Below are 14191 nucleotides of genomic sequence, written 5' to 3' on the forward strand. Positions count from 1 at the left end.
AGTACATTTATTCGAAAATAAATTTTTTTAATACATTTTTTTTACGGGACACGTAAAAAATTCTGTTTTCAAACTTCGATTTTCCCTTATACTACATATATAGCGTAACATTGCTCGGCAAAGCAACATCAAACATTTAGAAACAAGTTTTCTCAATTAGAAAACTTTTTCTAAGCCGGTTCGCCCCTCTGCAATGATTTCGAGTATATTTCTGCCATGGCAAGTTTCTCGTTGCAAATTAATCTGCTTGCAAATTTCGTTCGCGGTCGGCGTAAAACATGTAGGACCAGCCTGGCCAATTTGTAGGAAAAGTTAAAAAGGGCACTACGTAAATTGGAAGCTCGGCCTAAATTCTCTTCGGAGGTTATCGCGCCTTATTCTTATATGGAAAAATTGATGTAGTGGTTAATAAAATATGAAAATATGTGTAAATATTCGATTTTTTTGCCATGAAAAGTTCTCAGTGAAAACTCATTTGCTTTGCAGATGCCGTTCAGAGTCGGCGTAAAACAATCCCGCCAATTTGTAACAAAAATCAAGGCGAACACGACGCAAATTGGAAGATAAGCTCGTCCTAAAATCTCTTCGGAGGTTATCGCGCCTTACATTTATTTTATTATTTATATGTATACCATATGCGTTTATTCTGAAATTTTTTAATTCCTAACTACGTCAACAGAATTTGAAATCGCAAAAAAAGCAAAATGCTTGGACTTTCGAATTCACTCTCACAAATATTTACTAAGTCTGCATTTACCATGCACAATGGGAGGATCCATAAACAATGTGATTGTTGTTGTACTAACTTTGATTTAGCAAAACTTCCGTTATATTCATTTGAAATCTGGCTTTTGTTTATAAATATTTATGTCTAAGCATCCTCCATTTTAAACAATGTTTCCAAAACCAATTAAATATCTTTCAGGTGTCCATCCATACACACACACTCGGCGTCTAGAGAATTCATTAACAGAAAAAAGTTGTTTACATGCTGCAGTAAATTGAAAAGTGAACTCTAATAAATTAGTGCTTGATGAGAAGAACAAACACAATAGGGGCAATGAACCAGAAGGTAAATAATAGATGCATTTTTTTTAATAATACTTTCCTGTGGATATTAATGCAAAATAAAACATTAAAAATTCACAATTTTTAGAATATGGGGTATTCAGTGGTACGCAACATTTCATCTTTGTAAAAGCATATTGATAACATCAAGGGGAAGTTTTGGGTTTTAAAAGATCTTCCAAATATATAGTAAATTTGCAAGAAATAATAAGTTTTACAGTTTCACAGGTGGAATAAAAAATAAACGCGATCCAATAGTCAAGTTATCTATTAGAAAATCTCTGCGAATATATTAATCTAGCGTTCTTCCTCAACATCCAGTTTCAGATACGGTAAACTGAAGAAACTGGCGGCCGCCGTAGTGTGATGGTAGCGTGCTCCGCCTACCACACCGTATGCCCTGGGTTCACACCCCGAACAAAGCAACATCAACATTTTAGAAATAAGGTTTTTCAATTAGAAGTAATTTTTTCTAAGCGGGGTCGCCCCTCGGCAGTGTTTGGCAAGCGCTCCGGGTGTATTAATGCCATGAAAAGCTCTCAGTGAAAACTCATCTTCCTTGCGGAGTCAGCATAAAACATGTAGGTCCCGTCCGGCCAATTTGTAGGGAAAATCAAGAGGAGCACGACGCAAATTGGAAGAGAAGCTCGGCCTTAGATCTCTTCGGAGGTTATCGCGCCTTACATTTATTTTTTTTTATTTATAAACTGAAGAAACAAATGCAAAAGTGATGTATTTTTTCTTAAATACTTTTAGTCATATAATAAAAAAAAAAAAACGAACTGTCATGGGTGACGAGGTATTTGTCGCGTTGTTGTTGTAGTAGCGATAAAAATACTCTCCCATGGTTTGGATATTTGCCAGATATAGGTCCGGTACGTTCCGGTAACAAGCACCATTAAGGTACAAGCCCGACCATCTCGAGAACGATTTAATATGACCACATTGAACCACGTAGGGCATTCAGCCCCTGGCCAACCACTTCAATAAGGAACATAGGGTCTGCACAGCGTCGGCGAAGCACTGTTAATACAACAACAACAGCGTCGGCTGCTAAGGTTGCAGAATAAGCCAGGGTAAGCGTGCTTGCCAATGGCTGGAGAAGCTAACAATTGCGCTGGCAAACCCTCGAAAGGTTTGCGCTACTCAACCCTTTAAATCATTTGAGTATTTTAGTCACCTTTTACAACAGGCATACCTGCCACGGGTATAGTCTAAGCCCCCTTACCCGCTGGGGAGAAATATTTGCCGTGGCTGGGATATATTATTATTAGAAGAATTGAATATACTTATTTATAATAAATAAATAAGGCAACGCAAAATATGCAAAAAAAAACTGATTTCATTCACTTATGTAATATGCTTTTAAATTCTAAATATAAGTTTAAAATATGCATTAAAGGTTTTGCAAGACCCAAAATATGCTTTCATATTCCTTATGAATGTGCCAATTTGGCAATAAGGGCTAACAATTTATGTCTGGCTTCGGAAATGCTCTACATATCATACACGTTTCACGTCGGTTATAAACACCGTGAGGCCCCGGATTCGTATTAGGCTAAGTTTGGCCTATCTGAATGCACTCTTTAAAACTTTATGCAGGTTTATGTCGTCACAGCAGTAATGACAACAACAACAAAAATATACATAACAAATAAAAATTAATATTTATTAAATTTATACTCAAAATATATGGATATACATACAGAGGTAAAATGAATTTTTTTCCACTTCTTTTGCTACTTAGCCATCTTTGTAAATAGCTCAGAGCGTAAGAAATAAACACAAAATATTAGTTCATTTGGGAAAATATGCCTATAAATAAGCATATATTAAAAAATATGCTGAATTACGCAAGTATTGCAAAAATATGCCCCATGAAATATATGTAGCTCAAACTGCATATTTTTATACCTTTCATGAAAATGAAATGGTATATTAATTTCGTCACGAAACTGAAAATTGTAAGTCCTTAAAGGAAAATAGATAGACCCACCATTAAGTATACCGAAATAATCAGGTTGAAGAGCTGAGTTGATTTAGCCATGTCCGTCTGTCCGTCTGTCCGTCTGTCTGTTTGTATGCAAACAAGTCCCTCAATTTTTGAGATATCTTCATAAAATTTGGTGAGCGGGTATATTTGAGTGTCCGATTAGACATTTGTCGGAACCGACCGGATCGGACCAATATAGCATATATCCTCCATACAACCGATTTTTCAGAAAAAGAGGATTTTTGTAATATCTTACCCAGTTTAACAGATTGAAGCTTCAAACTTCACCATATACTTTCATATATTGCACATATTGTTGCCTGAAAAAATTGATGATATCGGTCGTATATATAGTATATATCCCCCACAACCGATTGTTCAGATAAGGAACTTTTCGTAATTACTGCCCCATTTTAAGAGCTAGAGGCTTCAAATTTCAACGAATGCTTAAGTATATAGCATATATTGTTGTCTGAAAAAATCATAGAGATCGGTGGTATATATAGTATATATATATAGTATATATATATATATTTTCGCAAATTTTAGCCCCATTTTAACAGCTAGAAGCTTCAAATTTCACCGAATACTTACGTATATAGCATATATTGTTGTCTGAAAAAATCATAGAGATCGGTTGTATATATAGTATATATCTCATACAACCGATTGTTCAGATAAGAAACTTTTCGCAATTTCTACCCCATTTTAACAGCTATAAGCTTCAAATTTCACCGATTGCTTACGTATATAGCATATATTGTTGTCTGAAAAAATCATAGAGATCGGTTGTATATATAGTATATATCTCATACAACCGATTGTTCAGATAAGAAACTTTTCGCAATTTCTACCCCATTTTAACAGCTAAAAGCTTCAAATTTCACCAAGTGCTTAAGTATATAGCATATTTTGTTGTCTGAAAAAATCATAGAGATCGGTTGTATATATAGTATATATCTCATACAACCGATTGTTCAGATAAGAAACTTTGCGCAATTTCTGCCCCGTTTTAACAGCTAGAAGCTTCAAATTTCACAAAATGCTTACGTATATAGCATATATTGTTGTCTGAAAAAATCATAGAGATCGGTGGTATATATATTATATACTTCATATAAACTCTCATTTTTGCCCCTTTTTTACGGCTAGAAGCTTCAAAATTCATCAAATTTCATCAAATAGTTACGTTTACGTCATATATTTTTGAAATACGTGATTCGTAGTCATAGTTTTTACATGCAGACCACAAAAAACGTGAAGCTTTGCATCCTCACACAGATTACCTAACTATTTTTTATACCTTTCATGAAAATGAAATGGTATATTAATTTCGTCACGAAACTGAAAATTGTAAGTCCTTAAAGGAAAATAGATAGACCCACCATTAAGTATACCGAAATAATCAGGTTGAAGAGCTGAGTTGATTTAGCCATGTCCGTCTGTCCGTCTGTCTGTTTGTATGCAAACTAGTCCCTCAATTTTTGAGATATCTTGATAAAATTTGGTGAGCGGGTATATTTGGGTGTCCGATTAGACATTTGTCGGAACCGACCGGATCGGACCAATATAGCATATATCCTCCATACAACCGATTTTTCAGAAAAAGAGGATTTTTGTAATATCTTACCCAATTTAACAGATTGAAGCTTCAAACTTCACCATATACTTTCGTATATTGCACATATTGTTGCCTGAAAAAATTGATGAGATCGGTCGTATATATAGTATATATCCCCCACAACCGATTGTTCAGATAAGGAACTTTTCGTAATTACTGCCCCATTTTAAGAGCTAGAGGCTTCAAATTTCAACGAATGCTTAGGTATATAGCATATATTGTTGTCTGAAAAAATCATAGAGATCGGTGGTATATATAGTATATATATGGTGGTATATATAGTATATATATATAATATATATATATATATTTTCGCAAATTTTAGCCCCATTTTAACAGCTAGAAGCTTCAACTTTCACCGAATACTTACGTATATAGCATATATTGTTGTCTGAAAAAATCATAGAGATCGGTTGTATATATAGTATATATCTCATACAACCGATTGTTCAGATAAGAAACTTTTCGCAATTTCTACCCCATTTTAACAGCTATAAGCTTCAAATTTCAGCGATTGCTTACGTATATAGCATATATTGTTGTCTGAAAAAATCATAGAGATCGGTTGTATATATAGTATATATCTCATACAACCGATTGTTCAGATAAGAAACTTTTCGGAATTTCTACCCCATTTTAACAGTATAAGCTTCAAATTTCACCGATTGCTTACGTATATAGCATATATTGTTGTCTGAAAAAATCATAGAGATCGGTTGTATATATAGTATATATCTCATACAACCAATTGTTCAGATAAGAAACTTTTCGCAATTTCTACCCCATTTTAACAGCTAAAAGCTTCAAATTTCACCAAATGCTTAAGTATATAGCATATATTGTTGTCTGAAAAAATCATAGAGATCGGTTGTATATATAGTATATATCTCATACAACCGATTGTTCAGATAAGAAACTTTGCGCAATTTCTGCCCCGTTTTAACAGCTAGAAGCTTCAAATTTCACAAAATGCTTACGTATATAGCATATATTGTTGTCTGAAAAAATCATAGAGATTGGTGGTATATATATTATATACTTCATATAAACTCTCATTTTTGCCCCTTTTTTACGGCTAGAAGCTTCAAAATTCATCAAATTTCATCAAATAGTTACGTTTACGTCATATATTTTTGAAATACGTGATTCGTAGTCATAGTTTTTACATGCAGACCACAAAAAACGTGAAGCTTTGCATCCTCACACAGATTACCTACCTATTTTTTTTATTTTATATTTATCTTAAAAATCGTTTAGATATGTTCAAATTTCACTAAATGCTTATGTGTATAGCATATATTGTTGTCTGAGAAAATCATAGATACCGGTGGTATATATAGTATATATCCCATACAACCGATTGTTCAGATAAGAAACTTTGCGCAATTTCTTCCCCATTTTAACAGCTAGAAGCTTCAACTTCCACCAAATGCTTACGTGTATAGCATATATTGTTGTCTGAAAAAATCATTGAGATCGATGGTATATATAGTATATATCTCATACAACCGATTGTTCAGTTAAGAAACTTTGCGCAATTTCTGCCCCTTTTTAACAGCTAGACGCTTCAAATTTCACCATATGCTTAAGTATATAGCATATATTGTTGTCTGAAAAAATCATAGAGATCGGTGGTATATATATTATATACTTCATATAAACTCTCATTTTTGCCCCTTTTCTACGGCTAGAAGCTTCAAAATTCATCAAATTTCATCAAATAGTTACGTTTACGTCATATATTTTTTAAATACGTGATTCGTAGTCATAGTTTTTACATGCAGACCACAAAAAACGTGAAGCTTTGCATCCTCACAAAGATTACCTACCTATTTTTTTTATTTTATATTTATCTTAAAAATCGTTAAGGTATGCAGATCTGTTCACTATATATTTCTTATCTTATACATCCGATTATTCGGAGATTACGAACGGGATAAGATTATTGTTCAGCCCCATTCATGAAAGGTATGAAGTCTTCGGCACAGCCGAAGACAGTCCCGTTCTTACTTGTTTAAATTGTTTTATTAAACGCTTTTATTTAGCTTGAATCTGTGTAGCGGCCGGTCGGCCGTTGTTTACAAATTTTGTAATTAAAATTTAAGTAACTCTCCAATAAGCTACAAGCTTGAAACTTGGAATGTAGTTCAGAACCCAATGATATTGCAATAATAAGAAAAAAACTCCGATAGGTGGCGCATGGATCGAAATATTTCAAAAAATCGTATATGTGGTCCAATTTGGCTCATATTTGGAACAAATATTACATACTCGTACAGTCCGGTAGAAGTGACATCAAAATACTTTGGATTTCGATGAGGGACAAGCATACGTGGCAAGTAAAGTCTTTGGAAGTATTATGTCTTTGGATGTATTATATATTGTGGACTTAGATTGTAAAAAAAAGTGTCAGGAAAGAGTCCTTGTACTAATGGGTCACTAAATGAACCAAATAGAATGAGAAATAATAGGCAATTAAATAAAGAATAAAGACTTGAAAATAAAATAATTAAAAAAAAATTGTAAGTTTATTGAAAACAATACTTACGTGAAGTAATAATAATACTAAAAGCTAGAAAATAATTAGGTAGGTCCTAGGTAATAGTCACCACACTCCTCATCAATCTAGGGCGTAGAATAGATAATTAAATGAAAGCGTTAGGCGCGTGAGATTTCTAAAAATGTTAGGCGTAGCATAACCTAATTAAGGTTTAGTTGGTCTTACCTACGACTATCAACAGAAATTTGACGCGTCCAACGCTTTTATTTAATTGTCTGATCAACGCCCTAAATTGATGAGGAGTGTGGTGACTATTACCTAGGACCTACCTAATTATTTTCTAGCTTTTAGTATTATTATTACTTCATGTAAGTATTGTTTTCAACAAAACCGTATAACTTAAAATTTTTTATACTCCGCTGAGCAGAGTTCACATAGTATATTAATTTTGTTCGCATAACGGTACCCCGTAACGGTATAAACTAATCGAGATAGATATAGACTTCTATATATCAAAATAATCTGGGCGAAAAAAGAAATTTATTTAGCCATGTCCGTCTGTCCCTAAACACGATAACTTGAGTAAATTTTCAGGTATCTTAATCAAATTTGGTATGTAAGTTTTTGGTAATTCATCTCAAATCGCTATGAACGAAATCTGACTATAACCACGCCCACTTTTTCGATATCGAAAATTTCGAAAAACCGAAAAAGTGCGAGAATTCATTATCAAAGATGGATAAAGCGATGATGCTTGGTAGGTGGGTCGACCTTATGACGTAGAATAGAAAATTAGTAAAATTTTGGACAATGGGCGCGGCACCGCCCACTTTTAAAAGAAGGTAATTTCAAAGTTTTTCAAGCTGTAATTTAGCAGTCGTTGAAGATATCATGATGAAGTTTGGCAGGAACGTTACTCGTATTACTATATGTGTTCTAAATAAAAATTAGCAAAATCGGAGAACGACCACGCCCACTTAAAAAAAATTGTAGGTCAAATTTTAACAAAAAATTGAATATCTTTACAGTATATAAGTAAATTATGTCAACATTCAACAACAGTAATGATATGGTGGAAAAAAAATACAAAAATAAAAAAAATTTCAGAACGGGCGTGACTCCGCTCTTTTTTATTTAATTTGTCTAGAATACTTTTAATGCCATAAGTCGAACAAAAATCTACGAATGATGGTACTGTTTCCTGGAAAATGGGCGAAATCGGTTGAAGCCACGCTCAGTTTTTATACACAGTCGACCGTCTGTCCTTCCACTCGGCCCTTAACACGATAACTTGAGCAAAAATCGATGTATCTTTACTAAACTTAGTTCACGTACTTATCTGAACTCACTACATCTTGGTATTAAAAATGGGCGTCTATGACCACGCCCACTTTTTCAATATCGAAAATTTCGAAAACTGAAAAAATTTCGTAATTCTATACCAAATACGTAAAAAGGTTTTAGTGTTACCATTTGTATGTATCGATGAAAAAGACAATTTTGGCTCCGAAGCTCTCAGATGTGTATGTAATATTCGGTTACACCCGAACTTAGCCTTCCTTTATTGTTCTTCATATTCATGTCCGACCCCTATTCGGTTATATCCATCCCCCTACAAAACCCCTTCCCACTTCCACTCCGGCTCTGACTTCCTCTCCTCGTCCCATTCCGACTACCCACCACCACCCCATCTCACACTCCCGGTTCCATTACTACTCCCTTTTCCACTCCCAAATCCTCTACCTCTCTCCCTTCAATTTCTCATATATGGAAAATCTATACCAAACATTGAATACCTTCTTCTCCTGAGCGACCGGCTTCAATATCCTTGTTTTTTTAAACGTCATATCGCAATAATTTTTATATATAAGATATAGATAGATATTTGAGACGTTCTCTTGGATGGCAATAATCCTCTCTGCTTTGTATCGAGGCTTGGCTCTCCCTCCTCCTCTCAATGTTTGGTCCCTCTCTCTTCTCCGTATCTTGCCCCTTTCTGTCTCTCGATTTTTTCTTCTACTCCCTCTTTCTTTCCTGTACCTCAACCTATTTATATTTTTCTTCATTTACGTTCATTCTCTGGCTTCCTCTCCTTCATATCTTTGCGTTGCACTTTCTCGAATTTTATCCCCATTTCCTACTCCCACTTTGGTTCCTTTCCTTCACCCTCTCCACCTATTTTCCCCTCCTCCTTCTCTTTCTTCTGAATGCGATTTAAAACCATACTTTTGCAATAATAAGCTCGTCAAGGAAGTACCCCTGTAATAGAAAAAATCCTACTCGGATTGAGCTATCACCAAAACAACGATAAAAACGTAGCTTTAGGTTGGTTTCTGAGTGGTTCGGAAATCGAATCGAATGGAAATGTATGAGTGAGAACTTGTGTAGTGACTTTAGGAGAAGATTGGCGTCCTTTTCATTTCAATACAAGGAGCAATTTTTGGCAGTCCACGAAGGATTCGGATGGGATATTACTCCATTGGAAACGTGCCAAAAATTAATTAAAGCCATGCCCAATATAATATGCAAAGTTATACAAAACATGGAAGAGATACCGGTGACCAGGAAAACAATGCCGTTGGGAATTATATTTGAATGGTATACTTTAATTTCTAAGAAAAGTTCAATAGACCTATTATTTTGGCCAACGAAATTTTATTATTATGATACAGTTTTCATTTAAATGGATGAATTATAACTATTTCCACATATTTAGTATAAGTAACTGAAATTATTAATATTACCATACAATTTTCGCTTACGTTTGCAAAATCTTATAATGATAGAGAACCAAAGCTGTGTACACCTATTATTTTGTCCATGAGTGTACATATGTAAATTATTAATTAAAATACTCCTACATGTGAGTGAAATTTATTCATTTTTGTAGCAAACGTGGATTTTTTGATAGCATTTCAAACATTCCTTTTTTTTATTGTAAAATTCTGATTTTAATTTTAATTGGTGGTTCAGAAGACTTTTAATTACATACATTGGTAAAGCATAAGTAAACATGAATTTATGTAAATTAACATTTTTCGTTTTGTTCAAGCCTTTTGGCGCAGCTCATGAATGTCAGATAAACGAATAATTAGCAAACGTGGCTGAGCATTTCGTTTTTAATTTCAGAAACGGAAAACTTCAGCGATACTGACTTGTTATGAACGTACATACATACATCACGTTGTATATTTAATCAATTAACATTTTAATTAGCACAGAAATCTCTCAAATGTAGAGCAAACTGAAAATTATAGAATTTAACTGTAATGTTCTCTTTGACTTTTTTTCCACTAAAGGCTGTTTTCACTCTCTATAGTTATGTTAGAATTTAACTGGAGGGTAGCAATCTGTAAGATGGTTTCATTTGGCATTTTCGTTTTCACCACCAACACAGGGTGACCACCAACCAGTTAAATCGATAATTGTGAATTTTTTGTAGAATACATTGAAAAAATATATTGCGAATACACGAAAACCAGCAAATCAGCTGACTTTTTTGTCTCGCACTTCGCTCGCATTCGGAGCATCACTTAGCATGGAGAAAACGGGAATTTCGATATTTAAGTAATGGTATATTTATTTTTTAATAAAATGTTTACTGCTCAATGCCTGCTAGATACACCCTGACTTCTAACAAAGGCTTAACCCACCTCTTCTGGATAGTAACCCTAGCTTAACTTTGGAAGTATATAGTACACCTAGATCAATTAGGAGCTTAGTCAGAAAACTTAAGTTTTGAAGCTATGCTTACTATTGTTTTCCGCAAATCAATATTTACTTATCTGTTTACGACTGATTTTGTTTTATCGGCCTATTGATAAAGGATTCAAGATTCGATTCGAGCTCAAGGCCAGGACAATACTTTTTATGCTCATTATTGCTTTTTTTTAATTTTTCTGTAATTGAAATTTTTATTTTTTATTTTTGGAACATAAGGTAGAAATTGTAAATAGAGGGAGCAATTTATAAGTCAAACAAACAACAGCTGTGTAGCTGAATGGTTAGCGCAGCGTGCCCAAAGCGTACTGATTATGAAGGCCTAGCAACCTTCGATATGAATCTATTTGCGCAGCTATGGCAGGTTGTCTGAAAAATTGCATAACTTCTATTCCAAAATTAAAAAAAAAAAAAACAATTTTTCAATTATAGAAAAATTAAAAGAAAAAAGAAAAAAAAATCATTAAAATTATTGTTCTGGCCTTGAGCTCGAATCATCTTTTTACTCTATTAAATATTAGTTTCATTACGGGTTTTTGACAGGCAGTTCCCTGCAAATTTTTTAAGGCTCGTCGACCATATCGAAGACGTAGCATACAAGCGGCTGACCAATTAATTTATAAGTGACCCTCTTTCGAATGAGTATTTTGCGTTTTTACTGCTGCCTAGCACCACCACCGCGCTAAATGCGATTAGCACCCAGATAAATTGTGGTTTAAAGCAGAAGCACCACCATAGAACAGTACTCGTTGCGCTAGACCTATAAAAAGCTTTTGATACGGTCAACCATGGCTCGTTACTGCAAGACTTGGAAGGGTATACCCTTCCCCAATGTCTTAAAAGGCGGACAGCAAATTATCTGGGTGGTCGGCAGGCATCGGTGCAATTCAGAAACGAAACATCTAAGCCAAGAAGAAATAAACAAGGGGTGCCACAGGGTGGTGTCCTATCCCCACTTTAGTTTAATTTCTACATATCAAAACTACCTTCGCCACCGGAAGGAGTTACTATCGTTTCTTACGCCGATGACTGCACAATAATGGTCACAGGCCCGGGCCCACAGATCGATGAGCTTTGCAACAGAATAAACGGCTACCTCCCTGATCTCTCCAGTTTTTTCGTCTAGCGAAACCTGGCATTATCACCGACTAAATCATCCGCGACCTTATTTACAACTTGGACGTCCCAAATGTCGACCATTTTGAACATCCACGTCGATGGCACTACGCTACCGACTGTCCCACACCCCAAAATCTTGGGTGTGACGTTTGATCAGGATCTACATTTTGTTGAACATGCAGCCGCAATTGTACCCAAAATCCAGAGCCGTAATAAAATCCTCAAATCTCTTGCTGGCAGTACTTAAGGAAAAGATAAAGAAACGCTCATTACTACTTACAAAGCAATTAGCCAGCCGATTGCATGCTACGCGTCCCATATATGGTCGCCAAACCTTAAAACTACTCACTGGAAGAAGCTCCAGGCCTGCCAAAATACTGCTCTCAGAATGGCAACGGGATGTCTTCTTATGTCCCCAGAGCACCGTCTACACAATGAGGCGCGAATACACCCCATCAGGGAGAGAAATGAGATGCTAACCAAACAGTTCGTGTTGAATACCCAGAAACCTGGGCATCCCAACAGGTATCTGATTGATGAGCCAATACCGCCTAGCGGCTTAAGGAGTTATCTCCGTAAGCATTATGAGCAAATACGGCACCTGAGAACTCAACCGTATGAAGCCAAAAAACACAAGCAGGCCCTCAGTGAACTCCACAAACAGGCGTCGAACCTTTATGCCGGGAATTGCCCGGTGAATCCAGTACTCAAAAAAATTACCCAAAACTTGCGGAAGAGGAACGCACACTATCCAGGGAAACACGAGTCACTCTAGCTCAACTTCGATCTGGATACTGTAACAGATTAAACTCTTACTATCCAGAATCAACCCCGACATACAAAATGTATGCCCCGCTTGCAATGTGTCCCCACATGACACCAACCATCTCTTTAATTGTAATGTGGAACCAACGCCTCTAACATCCCTCTCATAATGGTCCACCCCTGTTGAAACCGCAAGTTTCCTTGGGCTCCCGTTAGAGGACATTGATGACAATTTGTGATCGGCCGCACCTATTGCATGGGGCGAAGCACTGCTACAACAACAACAACAACAAGCGATTTTGTGGCGCAGTCAATCCTTGCTTCGTTTCCCTTTATCAAAGCTGCATTGAAACTGCATTGAAAGTAATATTTTTCAAGCTTTTTCCGCAGTCCGCGTTTATATGTAGCTATAGGACTAACCGACGTGGAACACATACTCTACTGCTGCGCTTTTACCGTGGTCGCATTCTTAGTGTTTAAAAATGTGAGGGTACTCCTTAAAACGCCAGTGCCCGTATAGGAACTTATTTTATATAACAATTTTCAATTTGGTATTGAGGCAATAATGTCATTAAATACCGGTCACGGGCGCTATACACATATATCATAAGAAATCAAAATGAGCAGATAAAACCCAATGGTAGTTGTTGTTTTTTTTTTGTATAAAACGGCCTTTAACAAGAAGAAACTGTTCTTAATTTATGTTTGGTACTATTTTTAGGAAATTATTTCAAGAAAATATGAAATGTTGAAGAAAAATATGCTAGCTTCTCTGGTGTTTACATTTATATCCCACGCCCTACTTAACGTGGGAATTGTATGTGCATATACGGATGTGCTCAGACTTGTTCTGAGCTAACACATAACTGCCCCTCCCCCCCTTCCTGTCCGCTCTGCATCCGGTAAGCAGCAGTTTGGAGGTAGTCATTAAACTTGTAGCGCGAAACTGTCGCTTTGCTTGACTGTCTCCCTTATTCGCTGATTGGCCCGCTATAGAGCGCTGAGCATATGTAACAATGGAACAGAGTTTGACTGATTTATCTATAATAAATGTATTTCCCACAATATTTTCCAGGAGTACAACTTCATTATTGGATTTCATTCATGGATAGCGTATCTACACTGATGAATGAGACAGATTCATGAAATTTTATTGATTTTCTACAGTGTATTTCCCCTGCCAAGTGGCTTTCACATTGTCTAAAATAAATTGATGTTTCTTGTGGCTTGACTTGAACCCGCGTTCTTCAATTTTACAGTTAAGCATACTACCAACATAATGCGTGAGTGTGAATATAAGTTTTAGGACGGAGAAAAGTAAAATTTACTTACTAGCAAAAAAAGAGTCATATTTCATAGAAACACTCCTACATATGCATAATAATGTGGCGAATATTTTAGCATC

The 14191-nt window shown here is 35.6% G+C and overlaps 1 protein-coding gene across 1 annotated transcript in view; it reads left to right on the forward strand.

Annotated features, from left to right (window-relative positions):
- Positions 1 to 932: 932 nt before the first annotated feature.
- Positions 933 to 14191, forward strand: part of CCHa1-R (CCHamide-1 receptor) — a 331052-nt gene continuing 317793 nt past the window's right edge. Inside the window, exon 1 of the mRNA XM_067772690.1 lies at positions 933 to 1072. The gene's annotated coding sequence lies outside the window, so the exon portion shown is untranslated. The remainder of the gene's footprint in view (positions 1073 to 14191) is intronic.

This window comes from Eurosta solidaginis, chromosome 3, assembly GCF_040869045.1.
Source record: "Eurosta solidaginis isolate ZX-2024a chromosome 3, ASM4086904v1, whole genome shotgun sequence".
Classification (NCBI taxonomy): Eukaryota; Metazoa; Arthropoda; class Insecta; order Diptera; family Tephritidae; genus Eurosta; species Eurosta solidaginis.